Source organism: Gossypium hirsutum, chromosome A07 (genome assembly GCF_007990345.1).
Source record: "Gossypium hirsutum isolate 1008001.06 chromosome A07, Gossypium_hirsutum_v2.1, whole genome shotgun sequence".
NCBI classification, from domain to species: domain Eukaryota; kingdom Viridiplantae; phylum Streptophyta; class Magnoliopsida; order Malvales; family Malvaceae; genus Gossypium; species Gossypium hirsutum.
Window position 1 is genome coordinate 16,855,636 of NC_053430.1, and position 13,922 is coordinate 16,869,557.

General features: G+C 35.6%; 1 non-coding gene across 1 annotated transcript; it reads left to right on the forward strand.

Moving 5' to 3' along the window:
* Window positions 1–334: 334 nt before the first annotated feature.
* Window positions 335–441, forward strand: LOC121204017 (small nucleolar RNA R71). Its single transcript, XR_005898945.1, has one exon. It is a non-coding gene; the product is annotated as a small nucleolar RNA R71 (small nucleolar RNA).
* The last annotated feature ends 13,481 nt before the right edge of the window (window positions 442–13,922 follow it).

A 13,922-nucleotide genomic window follows, 5' to 3' on the forward strand; every position in this document is an offset into this window, starting at 1 on the left:
ATAGTCTGTATTGTGTACTCCTCCTCCATTTGAATCACACCTCATCACTGGATGTACCTGAGTAGAACCATACAAACCATCAATATTTTTATTTAAAAGTTCTACCTAGTTAGATAGCATAGTGACTGCGTCGAGGTTGAAAACACCAGCTACTTTTGTTGGCTTTGTTCTCATGACTTGCCACTGATAATTATTCAGTGACATCTCTTCTATGAACTCGTAAGCCTCTTTAGGTGTTTTGTTGTTTAAAGTTCCACCGGCAGTTGCGTCTATTAGTTGCCTTGTTGAGGGGTTCACACCGTTGTAAAAAGTCGGAACCTGCAGCCATAGAGGTAACCCATGGTGAGGGCACCTTCTTAATAAGTCCTTGTATCTCTCCCATGCATCATAAAGAGTTTCTAAATCCATCTACACAAAAGAAAAGATATCATTCCTCAATTTAGTCGTTTTAGCCGGTGGAAAATATTTAAGCAAAAAAATTTCGATCATTTATTCCCAAGTAGTGATTGACCCTCGTAGTAACGAGTTTAACCACTGTTTAGTCTTATTTCTCAATGAAAAGGGAAACAACCGAAGGCAAATGGCATCGTCAAAAATGCCATTGATCTTAAAGCTGTCACAGAATTCCATAAAATTCGCTAAATGAGTGTTTGGACCCTCGTCTTGCAAACTATCAAATTGAACAAACTTTTGTATCATTTGAATCGTGTTAGGTTTCAGTTCAAAATTATTTTCAGCAACAGTAGGTCTAACGATACTCGATTTAGTTCCTGTTAAATTAGGTTTAGCATAATCATACATAGTACGAGGAGCAGGATTTTGATTTACTGGATTTGCAGTAACCATAGGAGGTAACAGATTATTTTGATTATTAACCATCTCCTCGGTTGTGGTATGGATATCGGCCTCTTGCTCTTCCTCTATGTATTGTAGGCTTCACCTTATTTCTCTTCGATTTCTGCGAGTTGTGCTTTTGATTTCTCTATCAAAAAGTAGAGGTCCTGACGGGTTTCTTATAGTCATAAACTATAAAAACCTGCCAGAAGTAGAGAAAAGAAAATTTAGTAAATAAAAATAAAATTAAATTGCAATAAAAATAAAATTGGCTAAAGTAATAAAAATTAAGTGTTCTTAATATTTTAGTCCCCGGCAACGGCACCAAAAACTTGATGGTCGTGAAACTAACTAAAAATTTGACTAAGGCAAGCGCACCTATCGAATAGTAATATAATTATGGTGAGACCGAAAATATCATATCCACGAGGACTAAAAATACTAGTAATTGCTATCTTTTTATTATCTAGCTTAACAATTAAGAGAATGTTTTAAACTAACACTAATTATCTAATTAACTAAGATTGCGACAGAGGTTAAAGTTGGAAAATACTTTTGGAAAACCGATGGAGAAGACAATACCCAAGGAAGAATTCACCTAGACTTCACTTATTACCTTTGAATTAGACGATTTATTCACTTGACTTAATCTGTAGGAATCCCTGATTTATGTTAATATCTCTCTCGAGACTAAGAACAACTGACTCTAGGTTGATTAATTAAAATCTCTTTCTAATTAAAACCCCTATTGTCACATTAACTCGATCTATGGATTCCCTTAATAGATTTGACTCTAATCCAGCAGATTTATGTCGTCCTATCTTTAGGATTGCATGCAACTCCGCTTAATTATGAACGATCTACTCTTAAACAGGGACTTTTCCTCCACTGAATAATGCACATGAAAAACCTAAATTAATATCCTAGAATATTAAAATAAAGGTTAAACTCATAATTAATAATAAGAACAAGTATTTATCATATAACTCAATTAGTAATAAGATTTGTCTTAGGTTTCATCTCTCTTAGGTATTTAGGGAGTTTAGTTCATAATAATGGAAAACATCTCAAAAATTGGAAAACAACAAAACATAAAGAAACCTAAAGAACTTCTAGGAAATTTGATGGAAATCTTTAGTCTTGATGTAGATCCTCCTTCTGAGCTGATCCCGATGGCTGTTCTTGAGTATATTCTGCCTTCTACCCTCTGTGTCCCCCTTTAATCCTCTTCTAGGGTGTTTATATAGACTTTGGAATGCTTCAAAACCTTAAAATTAGCCTTTTCAATAGAGTTAGACTTGGGCTCGACAGGGACACGGCCGTGTGAAGGCCCTCAAGCCGTGTGCAATTCTGACTTGGTTTTTAGTCGACACGGCCATAACACACGGGCGTGTGGCCTGCCGTGTGCCTCACACGAGCGTGTGGTTTACCTGTGTAGAAGTGCATGAGTCGTGTGAAACACTAAATTAGGCCCATTTAGTCTGTTTTTGGCCCATTTCTTGCTCTTTTTGCTTTCCTATACTCGCCTAAGTATAAAACATGAATTTAAAGGATTAGAAGCATCAAATTCGATGAAACCAAGGAAAAATCATCCATAAATATGCCAAGCATAGGGTAAAAACATGTATATATTATGGTTTATCAATTACCTCAGTAAAAAGTTCACTGAGTGTGAGACGAGATACTCGCCAATTGAAAAGTTATGTTGCGCCTTAATCTGGAAAACTAGAGGATTGAAATAGTACATGTTATACCGCAAAACTTGGCTCATTTCGAAACTAGACCCTCTAAAGTACATGATAGATTCGACTGCTTTGAATGGAAGAATGACCCGATGGCAAATTTAGCTTTCTGAATTTGATATAGTCTATATAAACCAGAAAGTTGTAAAAGAGAGCGCAATAGCAGATTTTCTAGCAATGGAGCTCCAGAGGATTACGAGCCTTTGAACTTTGATTTCTTGAATGAAGATCTAATGCATGTTACAACTACTGAAGAAGACTCTCAAGAAGGTAATCCTTGGAAACTAAACTTCGATGGGGCCTCAAATGCTGTGGGTAATGGAATTGGAGCAGTCTTGATATCCCCAAACGGAGATTATTATCCATTTACTGGTAAATTAAATTTTGATGGCACAAACAATATGACAGAATACGAAGCATGCATCATAGGTATCTGTGCAGTCATAGAGCGTAAGATCAAAGTAGTTGAGGTATATGGGGATTCTGCACTAGTGATCTATCAACTCAAAGGTAAGTGGGAGACGAGAGATCTTAAGTTGATCAATTATCGAAGGCTGGTTCTAGAGCTAATTGAAGAGTTTGATGACATCACCTTCTGCTATCTTCCACGAGACGAAAATCAAATGGCTGACGCTTTGGATACTTTGGCTTCAATTGTTAAAGTAAACAAACAAGAGGATGTGAAACCTATTCGGATGAGTATCTATGAGACTCCGGCTCACTGTTACAAAATTGGAGAAGAAGAAAAAAAGGACAATCAACCTTGGTACCACAATATACTGCGATATGTAAAGAATCGTGAGTACCCTGACCAAGCAACTAAGAACGATAAACGGACATTGAGAAGACTGGCTAGCGACTATGTTTTAGATGGAGAGATCCTATATAATAGAAGAAAGGATCAGATGCTACTGAGATGTGTAGACGCTATCGAGCCTAAGAAAATCTTGGAAGAAGTCCACGAGGGTGTCTGCGAAACACATGCCAATGATTTCACAATGGCCAGACAAATTATGAGATTCGGGTATTATTGGTCCACCATAGAAGGAGACTGCATCAATTACGCCAAGAAATGGCATAAGTGCCAAATTTATAGAGATAAAATTCATGTACCTCCTTCGCCTCTGCATGTTATGACTTCTCTATGGCCTTTCTCTATGTAGGGCATGGATGTCATTGGGCCGATCTCGCCTAAAGCTTCTAACAGGCATCGATTAATCTTTGTGATCATTGATTACTTCACCAAGTAGGTAGAGGCTACTTCTTACACCAATGTCACGAAGTCAGCAGTTAGCAAATTCTTGAAGAAAGAAATCATATGCCGGTATGGAATGCCAAAAAGGATCATCTTTGACAATGCATTGAACTTGAATAATAGTACGATAGTGAAGGTTTGTAGTCAATTCAAGATCAAGCACCACAACTCGTTACCATATCGCCCAAAAATAAATGATGCAGTGGAGGCAGCCAATAAGAACATTAAGAAGATCATAGGGAAAATGACTGAAACTTATAAAGATTGGCATGTGAAGTTACCATTTGCCCTTTATGCTAATCGTACATCTGTCAGAACTTCAACCGGGGCAACGCCTTTCTCTCTAGTTTACGAAATAGAGGCAGTTTTACCCATTGAAGTCGAGATTTCTTCTCTCAGAGTTTTGGCATAATTGAAATTGGATAAAGTAAAATGGATCCAATCACAATACGATAAACTAAACTTAATTGAAGAGAAAAGATTGAAAGCCATTCGTCATGGTCAGATGTACCAAAAGCGTATGATGCTGGCTTACAACAAAAAAGTTCGTCCCAGAGAATTCCATGAGGGGGACCTAGTATTGAAAAAGATCCCGCTCATACAAAAAGATTTCAGAGGGAAATGGACACCAAATTGGGAAGGACCTTATGTGGTAAAGAAGGCTTTTTCCGGAGGAGCACTAATTTTAACTAAAATGGATGGTAAAAACTTGCCTAATCTTGTGAACTCAGATTCAGTCAAGAAATACTTCACCTAAGAAGAAGAAGAAGAAAAAGAAGAGGATAGGCCAAGGCGAAAACCCGCAAAGGGCGCCTTGAGACTAAAGGGGGTTTTGAATTGAAAACCCAAGAAAAGGGCAATTTAAGTTTTGATCAAAGGTGGGGCCTGCAATAGTCTTGCTATGCCCGAATTAACAAAGAGGAGGGATGCTACATCTTGGGGCATCAACAAATTACTCTAGGTTTTCTAAACACGTATCAAGTTCAAAGGGTCTTTGAGAAGTTTTGTGCGGAGAAGCTCATGCTACGATATCTGGGGCACCTATTTTTATCTTATTCATTTTTTATTTTGGAAAGATGCACTTTCTTGATTAATTTATCCTCTTTTTGTACTTTAGCAAATTTGCTATCATGATTAATTCAGTTTGAGCTTTGCTCTCAATAAAATTCCATCTTATCCATTGTCATAATCTTTTTCAAGCATTTTTCAATGAAATAACGATTAATGGACTAGTAATATTCAAACAAAAGGATTTTTGCGTATTACTCTGAAAAGTTCTCTAAATAGTATAAGGACCTGAAGTGGGACCATTGGTCAAAACTATCCGAAGTTAAGGATTGGGATCATTTGAGAAAAGAATAGTCTAAATTGTGACTATTTCTTCGGATTTTTTTGCCAAAGATACCAGCTGAACAAGAATGCTTGGTAACACATCAGTGACAGAACCTCGATGAATGACTAACAATGGCAACCTAAGTAGTAAAAAAGGGATCATTCTCATAACATGACATTCTGCATTCATGCTAATATCATGCATACACATCTAGTTAGGAGCATTTGATTCATTCAAATCATGACATCCTAATCACTAAACATAAATAGGTCCATGAAATTGGTTCTACAGGTCATGTTTCCCAGATAATGGTGTAACAGATCAGTAAAGCCACAATTCCTATACCCCTGAAGTTACAGTGGGACGGTTTGAAGTTATCATGGCAAATCTCATTTCCCTGAAGTTGCAGTGGAATAGGTTGAAGATAGCAGCAGTGGGGCAGGTTGAAGTCAAAAGTCTTATCTCCCTGAAGTTACAACGAGCAAACGGCGAATCTTATCTCTCTGAAATTGCAGTGGAGCAGACTGAAGATACCAATATTATCTCTCTAAAGTTGCAGCGGAGTAGAGTGAAGCTACTAATCCTATCTCCCTAAAGTTGCAATAGATCAGATTAAAGCGACCAGTCCTATACCTCTAAATTACAGTAGGTCGGATCAAATCTACCATGACAATTCTTATCTCCCTGAAGTTGCAGTGGGTCAGATTGAAGCCACAAGTTTTATCTATCTGAAGTTGTAGTAGAGCAGATCATAACAAACTTTATCTCCCTGAAGTAGCAGTGGAGCATGTTGAAGTTACAAGTCTTATCTCCCTGAAGTTGCAGCGGAGCAAACTAAAGATAGCGAATCTCATTTCCTTGAAGTTGCAGTGGAGCATATTGAAGCTACTTAAAAAAAAAGAAGCACCAAAAGAAGTCAAGACTTAGCGAGACCGGACAAAATTGGTCTTTCTTAAAAGTCTTTGCTCTGTTCTCGTTACACGACAACGAGCAAAGAGGGGCAGCTGTACAGCCCAATTTTGGCCCAGGCTAAAACAAACCCAAACTAATACCCAATTACACAGCCCAAAACCAAACCAGACCTAATACCCAATTACATTAGCCCAAAGCCACCAATGGCCCGAGATAATTTTCAAAACAGAAACCTTAGCCCCTCTTTCCCTATACGCTGCTACCTTCACATGCTAAGTCAGCATACTCGTCACCTGAAAACCACCATTCTTGGCGTCTTGCACTAAAATGGTAACCTTGCCTCGTTAACCTTCCTCCAACCTGCAAACAAACCAAAATGAGAACAGAAACAGCAACACGCAATGGCAGATAGCAACAAAAATAAACAAAAGAAACTGACAATAATATGTATTCGGCTATATAGCCACAAGAATTTCAATGTAATGTTTTTACAGATAGATTTCGAATACAAAAAAAAGAGTGAATCAAAATATAAAAAAAATAGCAAATCGAAAGTTCTTTTAGTTTCTCTAAGGTATTGTTCAATATTGCATCATCTATTTTCAACATAGCAAAATATATCAATATATTTTCGAAATAAATTTTCTTACCTTTGTTACGAATTGGAAAGTGGAAAGTTTCTTCTATTTTTTTTTTTTGCTTTTTTTGGATTTTTCATCTCAAAAACGGGCCAATGGAGGAGAAATGGCCAAAATGGCCTTTTTCCAGTAAACTCCAGCCACCGTGGACGGTGGCCACCGTTGCCGGTAGCTGGTGACCACGGTGGAGCCACGGTGGCACGGTGGCGCTCTATGGTCGACCTAGGGTTTTTTTGGGGAGAAAAAGGGAGAGGGGGCTTTTTTTTTAAAGGAAGAGATAAAATGATTTTTTTAAAATGAATTTTCACTTATATAGGCTACATAAAACGACGCTATTTTGAAAGTAGAGTTCAGAGGCCAAAACGACGTCGTTTTGACCTCTGATCCGTGACCTGACCCATTTGCCCTCAAGATCCACGTGTTTTTAATCGGAAGGGCTAATTGCGCTTTTAGCCGTTCCGCTTTTCTATTGTTTTGCGATCAAGTTTCTTTCATTTTAATTTTTGCCCTTTAATTTATTTCGATTTCAATTCGGTCCTCCCTGATGCTGTGCGTTTTGGAGGAGAAGGGAAAATATTCCATTTAGTCCCTCCTTGTTATTCGTGCGTTCAATGTGGTCATTTTCTTTTTTATTTATTCAGATTTACCCCGAATTTCAGTTTTGAGTTCAATTTTAGTCCCTTTTCGGTTATTTTTTCTATTTTATTAGTAAAATTAGTTAATTTATTATTAATGTATATTATTATTATTCTTATTAATGTATTCTTATTATTGTATTATTGCTATTATTTTTATTATTATCACATTATAATTATATTTCCTTTCTATGCTTATTTATTTATTTATTTATTATTATATTTTGTATTATTATTACTATTATTATATATCTATTTACTTACCTAGATTTTAAATATACTTTATTTTATTATATATTCTCATTATTTATTGACTTATATCCTTTTATGATTTCTAACTTTAAATTATTTGCTATTTTATTATTAATATTACTATTGTTATTTACTTATTTATACCATTTTTTTTCATATAATTTCAAACTTTATTTTTTTATTTAGCCGATTTACATACCATTTATTTACGTATTTGTTTACCATTATTTTAGTTCTATTTATTAACTTTCTTTTATTTGTAATCCGTTTATTTGTTTTGTTTATTTATTCTCGTACCCTTTTTGTTATCATTATTGTGTTTATATTATTTTATGCATATTAACATCGTAATTCATTTTCCATTTTACTACAAAATCGTATTACATTAACCTTCACTCGATACATAAAATTGTATGTGTGTTTTTTTAAATAAGTGATACTCTGTGTTTCGAGATTCGAAAAAGTCGTTCCCTAACTCATGGGGTTTCTATTTTCTCAATAAATCCGAATATACGAGTCCCTTTTTCAAACATAAGTTTTTTTTCAAATAATCTCGGGAATTAAGAAAAGATCGTGTTCTAACTTACGGAATATGATTTCTTTCTAAAACCGAGATAATCAAACATCTTCCAAAATAAATAATTTCTGATGTTTATCTTCGTTTCGAGGATCTAAGATATTGTGTCCTAACTTACGGGACATAATTCTTTTCCTCGATTAACGTGAAATACGCCATTTTTTTCAAAAAAATTTAATTAAATAATATTTTAACAAAGGATTGTACTTTTAAAATCTTCTTAATTCTCGACACTAAGACATTAATTAATCAACTAAGTACCAATTTTGGGCGTCACGAGGGTGCTAATCCTTCCTCGTGCGTAACCGACTCCCAAACCCATATTTTTGAATTTCGTAGACCAAAAAGCATTGTTTTAATAAATCAAATCGTTTATTAAAAACAACCATATTACGAGGTAACCCAATCACACCTCATTAAAAAGGATTGGTGGTGACTGTAACACCCCGAACCCGAGTCCGACACCGGAGTCGAACACGAGGTGTTAACAAACTTTGAAAAATTTCCAGACACTGCCCAATCTGTGTACTAGTCGCTTTAAAAATCATATATTGAGCTTCACAACTCGAAAATCAGTTTCATGATTTTTCCCTGAAACTAGACTCATATGCCCATCTACATATTTTTTTCTAGAATTTTTGATCGGGCCAATTAGTACAGTTTATTAGTTAAAGTCTCCCATGTTACAGGAATCGACTACCCTGACCTTTGCGCATTACGACTTGGATATCTCCTTGTACAGGGCTCTAATACTGATGCTGTTTGTTTCTATAGAAACTAGACTCAGAGAGGAATCTATACATATATGGTATGACTCCTAATTATCTCTGGTTAATTTATAATCAATTTCCAAAGTCGGAACAAGGAACCCAGAACCCGTTCTGTCCCTGTCTCACGAGAACCTTAATATCTCTTAACATACTGTCCGTATGATTGTTTCGTTACTTTCCTATGAAAGTAGATTCTTCAAGGTTTGTTTAAATAATTTATTCACTATTTAATTCCATTCCTACTATTTTTAGTGATTTTCCAAATCTACGTCACTGATGCTGTCAGCATCTACCTTTAAGGTAGGCTTTACCTATTTCATGGTTCAACTAGCCCTTTTTGCATACATAGCACAATTTATGAAAGTGATTAACCATCCCCGTGGCCAATCCTTGTCAAGCATATCCACACTAAATGATTATAACATTATACTTAAACACATATAAGCCATTTTCACATGGCTATCCAAAACTTATACATCACATAAAGTACTCGAAAAACAACAATGGGTCGTCCTAAACATGCCATATCAAAATTCAACCAAAAGAGTACCCAAAAGAGCCTTTGATAGTGTGGGCGACTTCGACTTCAAGATCCCGAGTCCGATAGCTGGAGAACCAAAAATCTATAAAACAGAGGAGCAATGGAACGAAGTAAGCAATTTATGCTTAGTAAGTTTTGAGCAAGGAATTCCAGCATAACGAAAGATAGCACACATTTAGCTAAACGGAATATTTCATAATACACAATTTTCCGACATCAAACTTACTTCACAACGTTAACCCTTATGTACATACACAAAAGACCAACTTAGCCGAAGGCCGGTAGCTCGTTCATCAACTGAGCGAATATTTATTTGTAAGGGCTCGATTAAATTCAACACATACGTAACATATCCCAATATTGGGATGTTTTTTCGAGTATTAGCTGAAATTTTACAGCAAGCTCATTCATTACCAAAAATCACGTACCTTCGGAATTTAACCGGATATAGCTCCTCGTTCAAGTGCCTTCGGGACATAGCCCGGTTATAGTAACTCATACAATGCCTTCGGGACTTAACCCGGATTTTAAAACTCGCACGAATGCCTTCGGGACTTAACCCGGAATTAGTATCTCGCACAAAGGCCTTCGGGACTTAACCCGGAATTAATAACTCGCACAAATGCCTTCGGATCTTAGTCCGGATATAGTCACTTAGCACAAAGCCTTCGGGACTTAGCCCGGACAGCATTCAATTAATCATGCACATCTAACAATAATTCATGGCACATTCGTATTTCATTTTCATTTGCAAAACTCAAACACAAGGAACATATCATCCTTGCACATTCGGCTCAATAGCCACACATAGAGCATGATTTTCATTTGCTTAAAACATGATTTAATCACATCGTAATTTAAGCTCTCTTACTCAAGAACTTACCTCGGGTGTTGTCGAACGATTCCGCTAACTATTCGACCACTTTTTCCTTCCCTTTATCGGATCTATTTCCCCTTTGCTCTTGAGCTTAATTAAACAAATAAATTGATTTCATCATTTAGGCATCGAAAAGATGAACACAAGGCACTTAGCCCATATTTATACATTAGACATTAAAGTCACATACATGTGAAATCATGCATCAACACAACATATTAGCTAATTTTTCTCCCTTGGCCGAATATGCATGTCTATTTTTGGGGTCGATTTCAACACTTAATACACACATATACACACTAGTAAAGCATCCTCCCCCTTTCCATCAATTTAACACATGCATTGCTCATTAACATGCAAAGTTACATTCGGCCTTAGCACACAACTTGCTAGCCGATTCTTCTCCATTTAGCAACCAATGCACATATGTGCTCACACAAAAATGCTAAAAAGGAGGTTCAAGAATCATCAAGTCATCATCACATGCATCATTAACAAGCTTCATATTTAGCATGCAATGGCATTAACACAACCTCTACCTAGGTCGAATCTTAACTCATCCTCATGTCTCATCACCACCACGTCAAACATCAACCAAGAATGATGCATCCATGGTCAAGTGTCATTTCCATCACATAGCAAGATTTAGACCATGGGCTAGGTAGAACTCAAGCTAACAACTAAAACATGCATGCATCTCATGGAACATCATCAAACATACCTTAGCCTAGCTACATGCATGGCCGAACCTCTTCACCTTTCTTCTTCCTTCCTCCTTAAAGTTATTGGCCAAGGATGAACCAAAGGATGAGAAATTTTTTTTTCTTTGTTTTTCTTTCTAGTTTCGGCAAGTATGAAGATGAGAAAAGGATGAACAAAAATTCTCTCCTTTCTTTTCTTTAGCTCACGGCAATGGGGGGGACAAACAACTACACACATTTTTTTTTTGTATTCACCATACTCCTTTTCATTATTTTATGCCCATGACCCTTATTTTATTTGTTTTATCCCAACATTTTATGACACAAATTAACATATTTTATTTGTGCCATACTTATGCCATAATTTCCATAAAAAAAATTGCACAATTGCTCATCATGCCCATCATGGCCGGCCACCTTGTTTTAAGGTGGGAAATTTGACATGCAAATCCACCTATTTCATACTATAAGTTATTTGGCCACTACAAATTAGCCTATAGCATTTGCAAAAATTTTCACATGAGTCACATTTCAAAATTTCACTCACAATTGGCAAAATCAAAGCATGAAATTTTCACACATGCACTTTCACATGAAATAAACATAGGATATAACATCTAATTATTATTGTGACTCGGTTTAGCGGTCCCGAAACCACTTCCCGACTAGGGTCAATTTTGGGCTGTCACAGTGACTCCCATGTTCGTTTCCATTTTCAAAATCAAAGTCGACCCTGTTTTTCAAAATAATGGTTTCGACAGGCATAATAACAAAATATGTTCCATTGCTTCAATCTGGCTACCACATCTTGGGCATAGAGACGATAGAGCATAACATCTCTTAGCTAGATTTTCGAGAGTGGGATTTGTTGTTTCAACAGAGAGCTAATTGAAGCACAGAAAGTAAAAATGGGGAAGGATGACAAAAATTCATTAACCAAAGAAAGCTTATATACATGACTCAAGCTAACAAAATCTAACAAACTCAGCTAACTACTCCTACTAACACGTTAACAATCTTCCAGAAAGCTTTTTCTTGCAGTTTTCCCAGATTCGTCCTCGAATCTGTCTTTGATCGAGTCCTGATTTGATTTGCTTAACCTTTGATATTATTGTTGGGCCTTGAGGTAGTGTGAACCCATCACATTCATGGATCTGAAATTGTACCTTGAGACCCGCATCATTCTCCCCTTTCTTAAGAAGATTTGTCCCCAAACCTTTAGCTGTACAGAAAGAAAAGGGATTAGAATAAATAACAATAAAATGAATAAAATATTTACCTAAGCTTTCTTGTGCGCCAAAACTATCTCCAAGATCAAATATATGAGTTTGATATCCCAAATTAGCATAGATCAAGTATCTCTCTTTCAAAAACAAATCATCAACACTAGACAAAGAAATATTAGGCACACAAGTGTTCAAGTAAAAAATAACTTGTAACTTTTTTTGAATATGCATGGTCATCCATAAGAATTTCCAACGATAAGTCAAGAATTTCACATAATTATAAAAATAAAAAAAATTAATATTACTATGTAAAAATTCATCGTTAAAGATCAAGATGGAAAATTTTGTTGCAAGAGAAAATATGTAAAATGCTTTAAAAAGAACTATTTGATGCAACAAAATTACTATTTTTAACCTTTAGAAAGGTAGATAAACCTATCAAATTAGTTGAACTTTCAGACCAAAGTTTAATGAAATTTGACCAACGAGAAAACATGTTGTAAGGAAATATTTGACAAAAAAAATCAGTAGCATACTTATCAAAAACATTCAATGTATGCCTTCTTAAATTAATTTCTATTGTTTCCTTACATTCTTTACCTTGTAGCACTTGTGGGGAATTATCAATATTCAACTTACCTTTTTCCCATAAGTAAAATCGTCTATCGATGGTAAAGTAATATAATTGAAAGTTCGTCAATGGATCCTTGAAGTCTTGTAATGAAGAAACATCACTAAACAAATTTTAGTTATGGTTAGTTAAAACAGAATCACTCCTCACTTTTGTATGGGTATTTTCTTGCTTTTTATTTTCTTTTTCCACTTGAGAACTCTCCAATTTTAACTCATATGGATTTTCACTCACCAAATTTGGATCATCAAGTAGACTTTTATCACTTAAGGTCTCTTTTTTCTTTGTCTTTTCACATGATTCTTCCTTACTTCCCATATCCCCCTCACAAGTATTATGAATATTCAATTCAGTACAATATGTCTCTATTATGAATATTCAATTCAGTACAATATATCTCTTTAGGAGAACATGATGTTTCTATATCATTTAACTCTATAGATTCAAGGAAAAAAAATTCTCATTATCATTTTTTTCCAGTTTACAAAGTTCACCATCTTCTTTGATCAACAAAAGTCTTGTGTTGGCACAATCACGACTATAGTGTCTATGCCTTTTACACGTAAAACATTCAATGTCACGAGCTCTTTGTTGTTTTGTGAAAAATTACTAGAAATGAGCTGCTTGAAAGATATAGAAGAATATTTTGTAGGAGCCCCACTTTTCCACTCAAAAGATTTAGTCTCAGCATGTTTTGGCAGCAACTTATTAATAGCATAAGAAGGTTTCGAATTGTTGAAAGTAGAATTTGAACTTGTACCTCGATAATAGTGTGATGCGCCAAATGGACGAGATTGATGTTGCTGAAATTATTGCTCAATCTCAATTGCTTTGTGTACCATCTCCCCAAGATCAATATAGGCTTGAAGATTAAGAGCATTGGCTATTGAAACGTTCAAGCCATCTACAAATCACACCAAGGTAGTTTCTTCATTCTTTTGTATATTTGCTCTTTACATAAGCATCTCCATCTCCTTAAAGTACTCATCAACAGATCG